This window comes from Sebastes umbrosus, chromosome 12 (genome assembly GCF_015220745.1).
Source record: "Sebastes umbrosus isolate fSebUmb1 chromosome 12, fSebUmb1.pri, whole genome shotgun sequence".
NCBI lineage: Eukaryota > Metazoa > Chordata > Actinopteri > Perciformes > Sebastidae > Sebastes > Sebastes umbrosus.
Window position 1 is genome coordinate 1,928,433 of NC_051280.1, and position 13,620 is coordinate 1,942,052.

Below are 13,620 nucleotides of genomic sequence, written 5' to 3' on the forward strand. Positions count from 1 at the left end.
AAAAATTGAAAGCAAGCGGAGCGGAGGCGCATATCCAGTTATTATTATGATCCAGTGGACGTTTGTACCAAATTTGAAGAAATTTCCTGTCATGCATTTCTGAATATCATGAGAATGGGACGGATGGACGGACAGACAGACAGACAGACAGACGGATAACCCAAAAAACGTCATGGCTTCGGCCACTACTGTCGCCAGCGCGGACGTAAAGTTTCCCCATCAGCTTATGTAATCACTAACTCATCAAACAGACACATGGAAATTCAATGGCTGAAAAAATTTGTCTTCTGCATCATCTTAGACCAACTCTATCAGTTTGGACCAGAGTTCCTGTGTAGAATGTGTGGATGGGATTTATCCAGTATGTGTGTGAGGGAGTGGGCATATATATATCCACCCTTTGATCTTGGTGGCCTCTGCGAGCAACGGAAGGCTTTGATCTGTGTTGGTTTGGACCGTAGCCCATAGGAGATGACAGCAGGATGATGAGTGGAGGTAGCAACACAGACAGTAAGGGATGAGCGGAGCGAGTAAGAAAGAAAGAAAGAGAAAAAAGCAAGATTAAAATTAGAGCAGAATAGCTCGGTGTAGGTAGGGGGGACTGAAGACAGAGGAAGATGAACAAAACACAGCAGGAGATCTGCTGCAGATGAAAGACTGAGAGTAATGGGAGGAAACAGAGAGGATGTAGAATGTAAGGAACCTGTGATGCTTAACTATGCAGAGGTATTTGGACATTCCAGCTTTGCTTTAAAGGGTCAGTTTCACCAAAATTACAATAACGAAAAAAAAATATATTTCCCACTGCTCGTCTTATGCCAGACCTGAGTAGTGAAAAGGTGACAAGATACGAGACTAAAAATACGAGAGGGGGAGGGGGCAGAAAGTAAAAAATAGTTTTAGTGATTTTTTTTAATATGCAAATGAAGCCTTTTAGAGCATTTGAGATTAGATTACAACGAGAAAACAACACCTTGTTTTGATAAACAAATACATTTTATTGCATAATAATAGGCTATGTATTATATCATTAGTTTGTAATTATTGATGCATGTGTTCGTTGCTTTAATGTTGCAGTTGGTATGTGGAGCTAATTTTAATGTATTTAATCTATATTTTTATTTTATATTTTACTTTACATACTGCTAGGTAGCTTGTGAATTTCCCCCAGGGGACCAATAAAGCCTTATTGATATAATAAAATAATCATTTATTTATTGATTATATTCCTGTATTGTTAATCTTGAATCTGGAAAGTCAGATAAATGTAGCGGAGTAAAAAGTAGGAAGATGTAGGGGAGTAGAGGTATTTTAAATTGTGAAATAAATTCTGAAAGCAACAGGTAGCCAATGTAAGGAAGCCAGGATCCTGGTCAATTTCCTTGTCCGTGTCAAAATTCTAGCTGCAGGGTTTTGGATGAGCTGGAGGCTGGAGAGGGATTTTTGGCTGATGCCAGAGAGCAAGGAATTACAGTAATCAATCTAACTAGTTATGAAGGCGTGGATAATGGCTTCCAGGTTTTGGGAGAAAGAATTGGTCTAATCCTTGAAATGTTTCCGAGATGATGAAAGAAGGATTAAACCAAAGCTGAGGTTTTGATCAAAAATGACACCAAGATTTCTGCAATGCTGAGTTATTGAATGGACAGAGAACCAGACTGTTTGATATTTTGGAGGTTGCACTATCTTGAACCTATGATAAATATCTCTGTCTTATCAGCATTTTAATGCAGGAAATTGTGACATCCACTTGCTGATGTCATGAAGGCAGTTTAGCAGGTTGATAGTGTTCTGTTTGCAAGGGTAACAGCCTAAACAGATCTGAGTATCGTCTGCGTGTAAATAGAAACTGATATATGTCTGCGTATAATGTGGCCAAGAGGGAGCATGTAGATGGAAAAGAGAACTGGACTCAGCACCGCATCCTTGAGGCACCCCACATTGAACACCTATTTCAGCTGACCTGGCATCAGCAATACCAACGCAGACACGCCTCTCTTTTAGGTAGGACCTAAGCAATTGGCAGAGCAGTGCCACGGAATCCCACCCAGGTCTCAAGACGGCCCAAGAGGATATTATGGTCAATGGTCAATCAAATGCTGCGTCTCAAATCCAGGAGAACAAGAATGGAGTTATGGCCAGCAATTCAAGTCATTTAAGACCTTGAGAAGAGCAAGTTTCACTGCTATGTTTTTTTTTCTAAAACCAATTGAAATTTCTCAAAAATATTGTTTGCATGAATGAAAGCTAGCAGTTGATCCGCTACAGCCTTTTCTAAAACCGTAGCTAAAAATGGGAGCTTAGAAATAAGTCTAAAATTGTTAACACCAGAGGAATCAAGAGATTTTTAAAAGAGGAAGGCGGGTCATGCCTTCGCCTTAGCGGGATTCGTAATATCGTAAACTGTTACTACCTTCCACATTCCAGGATGTGGCCTGCAAAGTCCCACACAACACTGTGCTCAGATAGGTTTCAATGCAAAATTGATGTGTTATGCTTATTAACTAGCATATAGGAACAATAGGAAGCTTCATTTTGATGCTAACGACATGTTCGTAGTTTATCTGCAGTATGACTACGCTAGCAAACTGTAATCACAAATGTGTAGATCTTGTTAAGAAAGACAGTTGGTGTAATGTTAAGCAGTGAAAGGACTTTATTATCTCTTCAAAATATTTCATTATTGGCTTGTTGTTGGAAGCCCATTCCATTCATTTGGAGAAAAAAACTGGACAAAGATCACGTTAAAATGTTATTATGAGAAATAAATCGCAGCGTTTTAACTTCACGGTGACAGATGTATTCACTTTGGTGCAGAACAAGTGTGGCCTCTTGTGGTTTAAGGAAATATGCATTTTTGATCTTCTGGGCTCTGGCGGTGGTCGCTGCCTGTGAATTGAAGGGGAAAACATGTTCGCTCACTACTCTTGTGTCCATTTGGTATTTTATGAGGCAAACCTCAAACCTTGGTTTCATCATCATCATTTTTCACATAATTACTTGATCTTTATCTCATTACTGTTCATCACGTTATAACGTGATCCTTTTTCAAAGATTTGTTTTTCTCCACATGAATGCTTCTGTACGTTTCTTCTTTTTTTTGTTTTGGTCAGAAAACTTCAAAGACTTGGTTGATCAAAAGAACGCTTTCTTAAAGGGCAAAGATAGTCTGGACCAGTTGGACTAGCAGAAATTAAAAGATTGTTGAAAATGAAGAAGAGTGTCACGGTTCAACCCCCAGCCTTTCCTAGTGTGTGTCAAGTCTTATATACTGTACAGTATATGGTGATACCTACATCAATCAATCAAATCAATCAACATTTATTTGTATAGCCCTTAACAACAACCAAGAGGTACCCAAAATGCTTTACATTAACACCAGGAAATAACAGGAATAAAAACCAACATATCATAAAATAAATAAAAGGTACATAAAAAGCATATGGAAAATGTCGCAACGCTACTAGGTATTAAAAGCCAATGTAAATAAAAAAGTCTTGTGCTTAGATTTAAAAAGTACTGGGTCAGTTATAGTGCGTATATCAGGGGGCAACTTGTTCTGTAGTTAGGAGCAGCGACAGCAAAAAGCACGATCACCCCACAGCCTCTACCTCGACCTCGGGACTTCTAAAAAAAGTTGACCAGATGACCGCAAAGCCCCGTTATGCTCGCGGAGAGTTAAAATCTCAGATAAATAAGGCGGGGCGAGGCCGGTAATGGCTTTAAAAACAAACATCAAGAGCTTAAAATCGGTTCTAAAGCGAACTGGAAAGCCAATGGAGTGAGTAAAGTACGGTGGGTAATGCGTTCACGTCTGGAAGTGTTAGTTAAAAAGCGAGCAGCAGCATTTTGCACAAGTTGGAGGCGCGCGAGGGAAGACTGGTTGAGACCAGCATACAGTGCATTACAATAATCAAGTCTCGTGCTAATAAGGCGTGAATTGCCTTCTCAAGATCGCGCCGATTGAGGAAGGGGCTTTACTTTAGCCAGAAGATATGTCCTTTTCTAGGTTTGAGGCTTATATTTAATCTGTGGACTAAATTCAAATGTACTCTACAGGAAAGAGCCACTCCGTAGCTCCTAGAAGCTGATAACTTAGTCGGCTAAGTTATCAGCTTCTAGGAGCTACGGAGTGGCTCTTTGAGGCATGTAATTCTGTGACTGTGTGTGTGTGGTGTGTGCTGGGCACGTTTATGATGGATCACTTTAATGAAATTTGCTCAGTGCTTTTCATCCATTCGCTAACACCCCACGGTTTTCCCATCTCTCTCTGTCTTTTGCCCTTTTCTAGCGACTCTCCTTATCCTGCTTTCATTTCACACTGCTTCTGAAATGAAAAAGTGTAAATTGTTTTTCCTTCTGATCAAAAGGATGAAAGCAGGGATATGCTTGGCTTTGCTGATTGCATTCGATGGGAAGTGAAAAGAGCGACATAGATTTGGAAATTCCTGAATCATTTTTCCCCCTCACAAAATAACATCAGGCATCAGAGTTCAAAGGGACTGATTTCAATGGAGACCTTGGCTGAATCACTTCTTGTATGCCGGTGCGATGTTTGTGCTATCACCTTTGGTTAGAGAGACATCAAATAAAAATAGCATCTGGTCCAGTGAGTGTCACACGTCTCAATTTATGACAGTAAAATCAAACATTTAGGCATCACCTGTGCCCTCAGACGAAGACTGATTTAATTAAAACACTACTGTTACATTCATCTGCACGGTAGAGTGCAGGCAAACACTAAAACGGCAGTAAATAATGCATTTGTGTTGATGTTACCTAGTCATTAATTTCACTAGTACGATAGTATGGGATTGATTGATCTACTGGAGTTCCACCCACTAAAAGGCTGTATAACACGTCTATAACAACTAATAGATTAAATCGATTATGAAAATAGTTGGCAACGAATTTCATCATCGATTAGTTGGGTCAGAGCACGGCACGTGCTATGGCAACATCTCCTAATGTGGGAGCAGTAAGCCAGATGGTGCCCTGCCTTTTGTAGCTCACGTGATGAATTCCCAGCCAACATGTGAATGTAGGGCCCATGTGGGTATTAAATGGGCTGAAAATGGGCCCTATATGGGATTGTCCGTGGGTTCCATGTTGGACCATGTCAATTGCCCACATGGATTCCATGCAGGATTACAATGGGTGTTATGTGGGCCCCAACTGGGCAACCTACCCAAGACCCATACTGGTCCCAGCTCTAAGTTCTATGTGGGTACTACATTGGGACTACATGGGCTGACATATGGGTTGTAAGTGGGTTTGTCCACAGTTTCCATGTTGGCCCCATGCCAATTGGCCTTGTGGGTTTCATGCAGGAATACACTGGGTGTCATATGGGCCCAATCTGGGCAACATAAACCAAAAACCCATCTCGGCCCCAGGTTTAAGTTCTATGTGAGTACTACATAGGCTGAAATTACAGGAAATGATGCCGTCTCATTTGTCTCTGGAGTAAGTATCTGAAAAGTGTTGGGGGCAGAGACTGACGTTACAGCGTTAGCAGAGGCTAAAGCACAATTACAGATTGTAATTTACAAACAAACGTAACATACAGAAATAGCTTTTTTCTTTCAGTTTTGTGATGGATCAATGTAGCTAGGCCCCTGATAAAGCTGTCTTAAAGCTGACGCTTGATAAAGCTAATGCCCGGCTATATTGATCCATGGATATTATGGAGTTTTGGGAATATTTCATGCCATCAGTCAGAGACAGTCTAAAGTGAACCCTTTATTTCTTCGCAACAGAAATCTGAGCAATATCTGATCATATATATATATTAGTTACATTTCCCTTTGTTCTCAGTGCATGGCTGCATCCACAATGTCCATTTATTTAATTCCATTTTTTTTATTGTAGTAAAGTTGTACAAGAAGGACAAGGAATATGTTTTTTTTCTAAATAAATTTGAATATGTACATATATGTCACTGTCAATGTAAATCATACTCACTGTACATAGAGTACATTGATATCTTTACATGCACATACTGTACATAATCATCCAGTCCATGGATATCATCACCCCCTGGATTTGCGGAAGGAGCGGGGTATAAATAAGAGACCTTGGTCGGATGATTTGGGTGGTCTAGAGGTGGAATATGGATGCAAGAGGTCTGAAAATGTATGAAGGTGCAAGACCATGTAGGGCCTTGTACATGATAAGCAGTATCTTGACATCTATTCTATACTTTACAGGGAGCCCAATGAAGGGATGCAAGGATCGGTGTGATGTGGGATCTATGGTTGGTTTTGGTTTGCAGCCTGGCTGCAGTGTTTTTATGCACCAGGCGGGACAGGGCTGCTTGGCTGAGACAGGAGAAAAGAGCATTTGCAGTAGTCTGGGCGTGTTCAGGTTTACACAAGCTTGAACAGCCTGGTCTCATTCCCAGGGCATCAAATACCGACACTGAGACAGTGCCGCTCGGCGTCTTGATACCAACGTACAAGGCACCCTTTAGCGTCTGTATGAGACGCACCAGGCTTTCAACCAACTCCAATGTAAACCCATAGGCGTCATTATTAGGCGCTCAGAGCAACGAACGTAGTATAAGCCCCGGGCCACGCTGGATGCATGAGCAGCGCGTGACCACTGCCTCGCTGAACTACTGTATCTCTTACGCATGTGGTGTCCACACCGACAGCGTTGCTGCTGCGGCGCTACTGCCAGCCGCTTCTTTCTACGTAGAGTTTGCCTTTCGTAATGTGGTGCATGGATCAAACAACACAGGACTTTTGCTCAGGGCACCGGTGTTCGTGTCCCGTGTGAAACCAAAAGTCGAGTGATTTTTACTTACGACGTTCTGTCGCATCGCTACGCCACTGAGTCACACGACATTATGTCCGTAGCTTGCGTTATTTAAAAAAAATACGGCTGTACTAAATGAGACTGCATGTCTTGGTGATATCAAATTTATAACAATTTATCCAGGTATTGCTGGAAGACCTGACTTTTTCATGACGGTTTTATAAATTCCACTGCGGTTAGTTGCTGTTCGTCTACTAATTCTTGCACACATTGCAGCGTCTAGGCCTGCTAGAAAGCCATTAGAAATGATGCTCATCTGCTCTACAGCCTCATAAAAAGCATGGTAATAAACTAGCACGGAGTGCTCAGCTGAAGATAACTTGTGGTTGTTTAATGGTATTTTTTTCTTCTCACAATAACAGGACCACATTGGTCATTAGTCAGCTATGGGTAGCTAAAGTAGCTGTAGCTAACTAGGAACATGTCCACGCTTGTAAATAAAACAATGTGCTGTCAGTCATGCTGGTTCAGTGTTAGCCCTAAGCATACTGTATTATTGAAAACACTGCTGATTTTGAAACTATTAATAAATAACTTTGCCCCATAACAAAAAATGCCCAATTAAGCAGATCAGAAATTTCTCCATGGTGTGTTTTAATAAACAGGCTTATTACAGGCACTTCTGTCATTAATATCCACTGCACCAAATGTCAAAATTTACATAAACAATATGAACTTGTATGAACTATACAGAAAATAAATTGCCAGGCACCCAGTCATTGTGTCAGGTTTTACTTCTTCTGTGTGCTATTATTACCAAGCAAACAAAAGTGCCATATATAGAGGGGCATTTTCCAACACTGCTGTCTGTGGAAACTTGATGAGAAACTGTGCATGTCTTCTGAGGTTGTGTGTATGAGTTGTTGCGTCATGGTAAAAGTAAAATACAAACCATGTTAACCTGTTATCATGCAAGAAATAGGTTAGTAGTAATAGTAGGTTAATATACCAACCTGTGTCGAATTTGTAACAAATTAGTAGTATCACCAGTACTAGTATTATTTCCATGTATTCATTCTAGATATTTACCGTATTTACAGTAGGCTACTTTTAAAACATATTTTTTCATCAAATATATTATGGAATAATATTAATACATATATGATATTAACAACAGGAATGTTCTTAAGGTTTTCTATTTCATAAAAACTGTAAATTCATTATCTTCACATCACTACTTTTACCACTAATTACAATTCAGCCATTTGGTCGAACATGCTTTTGACGGTAAAAAAAAATCATACTTATGAAATTATTTTAGCATATATACAGTATATATCACTACCTTTACCTTAAAAGGACAACTGAACCATTTGGTAGAGCATGTTTTTAAAAAAAAATTTGCAACTTCTACTTTTTATTTAAGTATCAAGTTACATAATTCTGTTCAGTAAGGCCTCTTTCACGGATGTATTAAGAGAACTGGATATAGCTTTGGAGGCGGGGGCCTCGTTCATTCCTATGAAAGTTGCTCAGTGGCGCATGAAGCCTAAATCGCTCGACTTCCGTCTGGAAATGTACCCGGATCTTGGGCACATGGAACACCCGCAGTAGCGTCCGCTCGGCCACATGACTCGGTCACGGGGTCCCAACGCCACGCCGTCGTCACGGCTTGCGCTCCAGCCTACGGTCTGGGTCTCATTCACATGAACGGTGGAAGGGAAAATGACTCTGGATTCGGCTATTAGTTCACTTTACAACTTTAAAAACTAATTTTTTTAAATAAGGGCTATTAGAGTGTTCGTACTGGGAGGTTGATTCACCTAAAAAAAATTTATCCGCTGTGTTACAGATGTCTTTTCCCAATGTAAGTCTATGGGAAAAGTCTTTTTGGGCCATCACGTGACGGACCCGGAAGTTGCAGTACCGCCGTTTGACCACTACGAAAGTTGGGATCGATGACCGACGCACTTCCTGGGGGCTTGGCCTCTATGCATATCCACCTTATTCCTGGCCCCCATGATGCCTTGCGTGAATTGTGGGCGCAACTTCCGCGTCTTGTCATTTAATCGTTTTCCATGGTAACGCTACGCTAATCGTCTCTCCTAGAGCGATTGTATAACAAAAATCTTGTCAAACATGTGGGAACACCACCTATTACAGCTCACCTATACCTACACTAGCATATTTAGCAACTTTATCCCCCCTTTTGTTTTTAAAAATGTTACTACATTTTTGGGAAAAAAATGCAGTTATGTAGTAACATTAATGTAGTTTCTTATTCTGTATTAATGTCAAGGTTTTTGCACAAATGTTTCCAATAAAAAATATTTGAATTTTATTTTATTCTTCTGTTTAATTTTTTTTAATTGCGTTTTTCAATTATAGTGTGCAACTGCTGAGTGTATTTTATAATGGTCAATCTTAATGTAGAATGCAGTCAGACAGGGAAAGATAGGGATATCATATACTGATGTGCAGAGGAAGTGGACTACAGGCACAAGGAAGAATGCAGAGCTGAAAAAGGTGAAGCACATACATTTTCATCCAGGCTCATCGGCATCAACACCAGATCCCATTAGTGTGTCATCTGCAGAAATCTCCCCCAAAATTTTCAATGATCACAGAGAATTCAAAAAATGATGTTAATTCCTTTGTGATGGCCCCACTATTTCAGCTGCAGACAGATGGTCTTCTTCAGCGGTGTTACAGGTTACATGTAGAGAACAATGAATCTTCACAGAGCCAGTGTGATCTACAGATGCCCCATACTGAGCACGGTGCAACGCCAACCTGTAAGAAGTGTCTCACTTTTTATGAGACTTTCCATGTTCAACTAAGCCCTGCTCAGAGGGACAAGTTGACAAAAGACAACCAGGTACAGAGTCCACCACAACTGTGGCATGATGCGAGGAAGCTGCGCCTGACTGCCAGCAAAGCAAAGAGAATCCCCAAACGGAGCACGACTAACCACAGAAAGTCCTGAATGAGCACTTGCACCAAACCTTCACTGGCAATACTGCAACTAAATATGGAAAAGCAAATGAGGATAAAGCCGTACAGCTCATGGAGGCTCAAAGGCACACTGTGGAGAGGAAAGACCTGGCAGTGTGTCCTGACCATCCCTGGTTGGGAGCCAGCCCAGATGGAATTTTGGGACTCGGCACAGCTCCTTGAGATCAAGTGTCCCCTAAAGAGTGCCATGTCACTTGCAAAGTTTATTGGTCAGCCAAATGGTGACATCAGATGCTAAAGTGATGGGAATGATCTCATTCTTCCCAAAGTGGATACTACCTCTAGGTGGGTGGAAAATACTGTTACTTATAATGTGTGAACTAATGTGATAGTTACTTGTGAACCTTAATAAAAACAAATTGTAAGCCATTTTATTTTACATCTATTCTTCCAGATACAGCTGACAGTGATGTGCCTGGGCCTGCAGAGCTGGAAGCTAGCTTATCTGGACACATACAGAGCACCTGGAGTTGGACACTGCATTTGACAAAGACTATACAGATGCACACATGAAACAACTCCAGAATTTTTATTTTTCCTAAATGCTTCCAAGATTAGTGGATGATTTTGTTGCAAAGAAGATGCAGCTCTGCCTCAAATACCTGAATCTTTTGAAAATACAGTAAGCAGATAACAGGTGTTACGTGTAGAACATACACAACAAACACCAAGTGCACTGTAACAAACGGTAGAAAAGTACTACAACAGACTTTGTTTTTAGTAAAAGCAACTGGCTGTCATTAAACAGATGCTACAATGCTGTGTCCTCCCTACACATGAAATCATACCTGATGTTCTCCTGGTGGTCTGTTCAAGTTTAGGTTTCTCAGCCACATTCTTTTGGATTCCTCGTCTGTAGGTAGGCGATGGAAACTGTACCGTTGGTCACAACAACAATCCCTCTTTGTATTGGGTGCATGTTCAACACACTGTTGTTGAAGACACAGATTTAGCTTTAGTCTAGTTGTTAGTATAGCCGTGGACAGCGCAACAATTACCAGAGCTCTGCAAGGACATTTTAGAAAATGATAATTTAATGTTAAATACCTGTTAAAAATAAAGCAGCGTTTTGCTAAACTGAAGGCAAATTACTTTTCAATTTGCCAAGCCTCCAGGAAGTGCGCCGGTAGTTGATCCCAACTTTCGTAGTGGCCAAACGGCGGTGCTGCAACTTCCATGTCAGTCACGTGATGCCATTGGGCCCAAAAATACTTTTTCACATAGAATTACTAGGGGAAAGAGACGTCTGTAACTCAGCGGATCATTTTTATTTTAGCTAAATAAACTCCCCAGTACGAACACTCTAATAGTCCTTATTTAAATCATTAGGTTTTAAAGTTGTAAAACGAACTAATAGCCGAATCCAGAGTTATTTCCCTTCCTCCGTTCATGTGAATGAGACCCAGACCGAGGCTGGAGCACAAGCCGTGGCGTTGGGACCCCGTGACCGAGTCGTGTGACCGAGCGGACGCTACTGTGCAATGTTGCATGTGCCCAAGATCCGGGTACTTTTCCAGGCGGAAGTCGAGCCATTTAGGCTTCATGTGCCACTGAGCAACTTTCATAGGAATGAATGGGGCCCCGTCTCAAACGCTGTATCCAGTTCTCTTAAAGGGACTGTTTGTAAGAATCAGAAATGCTTGTTAACAGTGACACCTGTGGCCGTTAAGTCAACAAAAGTCAGCGTTGGGCTTGTGCTCGCACTACATTGAAATGAACGAGCATCGCTCAACACAGTGAGGCGACACACGTCAGCTAAAACCACAATATCACTCTATATTTCAGCTGCTTGGCAGTAATGTTAGCTGACCAGACGAAGGTCTCTCCATGAATCGATGCTGATCCTAGTGTTAACTTTTCCTGCCTCAGCCTCCCGACCGCGGCCGGAGGGAACGGGAGACACCGGAGTTGTGGTCAGAGACGATAAGTTTCTCTCTGTGGAGCCCTGTCACTTCACAAGACACGGGAAACCTCTGTTGGTCTGGAGGAGCTGCAGCAGTTATTTCTGCACAAACGTCCACTGTACATTTACTAGATATTCTCAGAGCTAAACTAACTCTTCTGCAGTGTGTAGTGTGCGTGCATGCACGTTAGAGTGGAGCGAAATAGCGAGAACGAGTGCGGTGTGTGAGTGAAGGCAGGCAGGCAGAGGAGCAGAGTATAGCAGAGACTCCGTTCCTGGAGACCAAAGCTACGGTCTCCCCCGCGTCCTCCGACCGCGGCCAACACTGTTTTGCAAAACGGGCTTCACTAGATATAACTTTGCGGTTTTGATGCTTCCGTGTATTTGTGTTGGAGTCTTGTGTGAAGAGCGTAGCCACACGCGAGCGACCTGGATTGATTTATACGTGTAAGAAGTTACAAACAGTCCCTTTACTACATCCATGGAAGTTACACACACAATCATTTCTACAGTAACACCTCCGAGAATAAGGTGGATATATCGAAAAAAATATGCCTACCTTTGAAAATAAGACCAAAGAGTCGTCATATCTGGAGTGACTTTTTTGTTGCTAACTTCCTGTAAGGAGGCGGATTGAAAAGACATGCTATTTAAAGACACAGCGACATCTAGTGGATTCTTTTAGCATAACATATCTGAACCGAGTAGTATCAGGTTGAGTTCAATACATTTTTCAACAGATTTTTCAATAGTGACTCAAAATGTGCTCGACCGAACAGTCAAGCAGAACTTTAAAAAAAATGTTCTACATCTCTACCTCAGTTTTCTACATCTCGTGGCACAAGTGTGTATTAAATTAAAAGCGTGCCAAAGCAGCTTATTTCTCTCGCTTAATCAGCAACAATAAACACAATCCTGTTATCTGCTCACCCTTTACGGCTGATTTTTTCTCTACTTCGTCTGCAGAAAAATAGACGAGATGAGATACAACACTCTACAGTGCAATATTCATACCTTGACTCTGTTCTTAGAACATGTGAGACTGTCTCTCTTGAATCATTCTCTAAGCTGTTTTCAGCTTCTAAACCTTCCACCTGTGTCCTAGACCCACTACCAGCTGAACGTTTTAAAGATCTCTGGCCATTGCTGGGACCTACGATGCTTAATATATTTGTCTCTTACGACTGGTATTGTCCCCACTAGCTTTAAGACTGCTGTGGTGAAACCTCTACTTAAGAACCCACACCGTGATCCAGGGTCTCTAAATAATTATCGACCAGTCTCTAACCTTCCAACTTCTGGTCCACATTTAACAGTAATTTTTTTTTTACATTTTCAGTCTGCTTTCAGGACCTGTCGCTTTAAATCTATATTAAATCCCTTTGGCTATTTATAAACAGTCGTGAGGCCACAGAAGTGTGTGTGTGCTTCATAAGTAGTAACTAGTGTACTCTAGGTCCTGACTTAATAGCGGGCACAGGGGTCAGTCCGCGGCTTGGCACACAGCAAACCTCACAGAGAAATAAGAAAGGTTGCACAAGGCCAATGTGTGTGGAGCTCATCTGTCATGAAAGAGATAAACACTACTGCAAACACAATAAATACTGCTGCTGCACAGAGGAATCACTATATACAAGGCATTAAGATAAATCAAACATTTCAGATAAATAGTAGCTTCCACACTTTCCTTCTGAAACCAAGGAAAACACGTTTCCTCGGCTTTTAAAAGACACTTACCTCAATAATAGTCAGTCAAATGAGAGGTCAACAGGTCGGCAACGGAGAGATCAGTCCAAGAATGAGCGCTGGAGAGTCTTGCATGGGGGCGAAGAACAATCTGGCAATGAGTGAGTGAAACGGGGAGACTTAAAAGGACTGTTTGTAACTTCTTACACGTATAGATCACCCGGGTCGGTTTCCCATGCGCGCTCGCTCGCATTTGC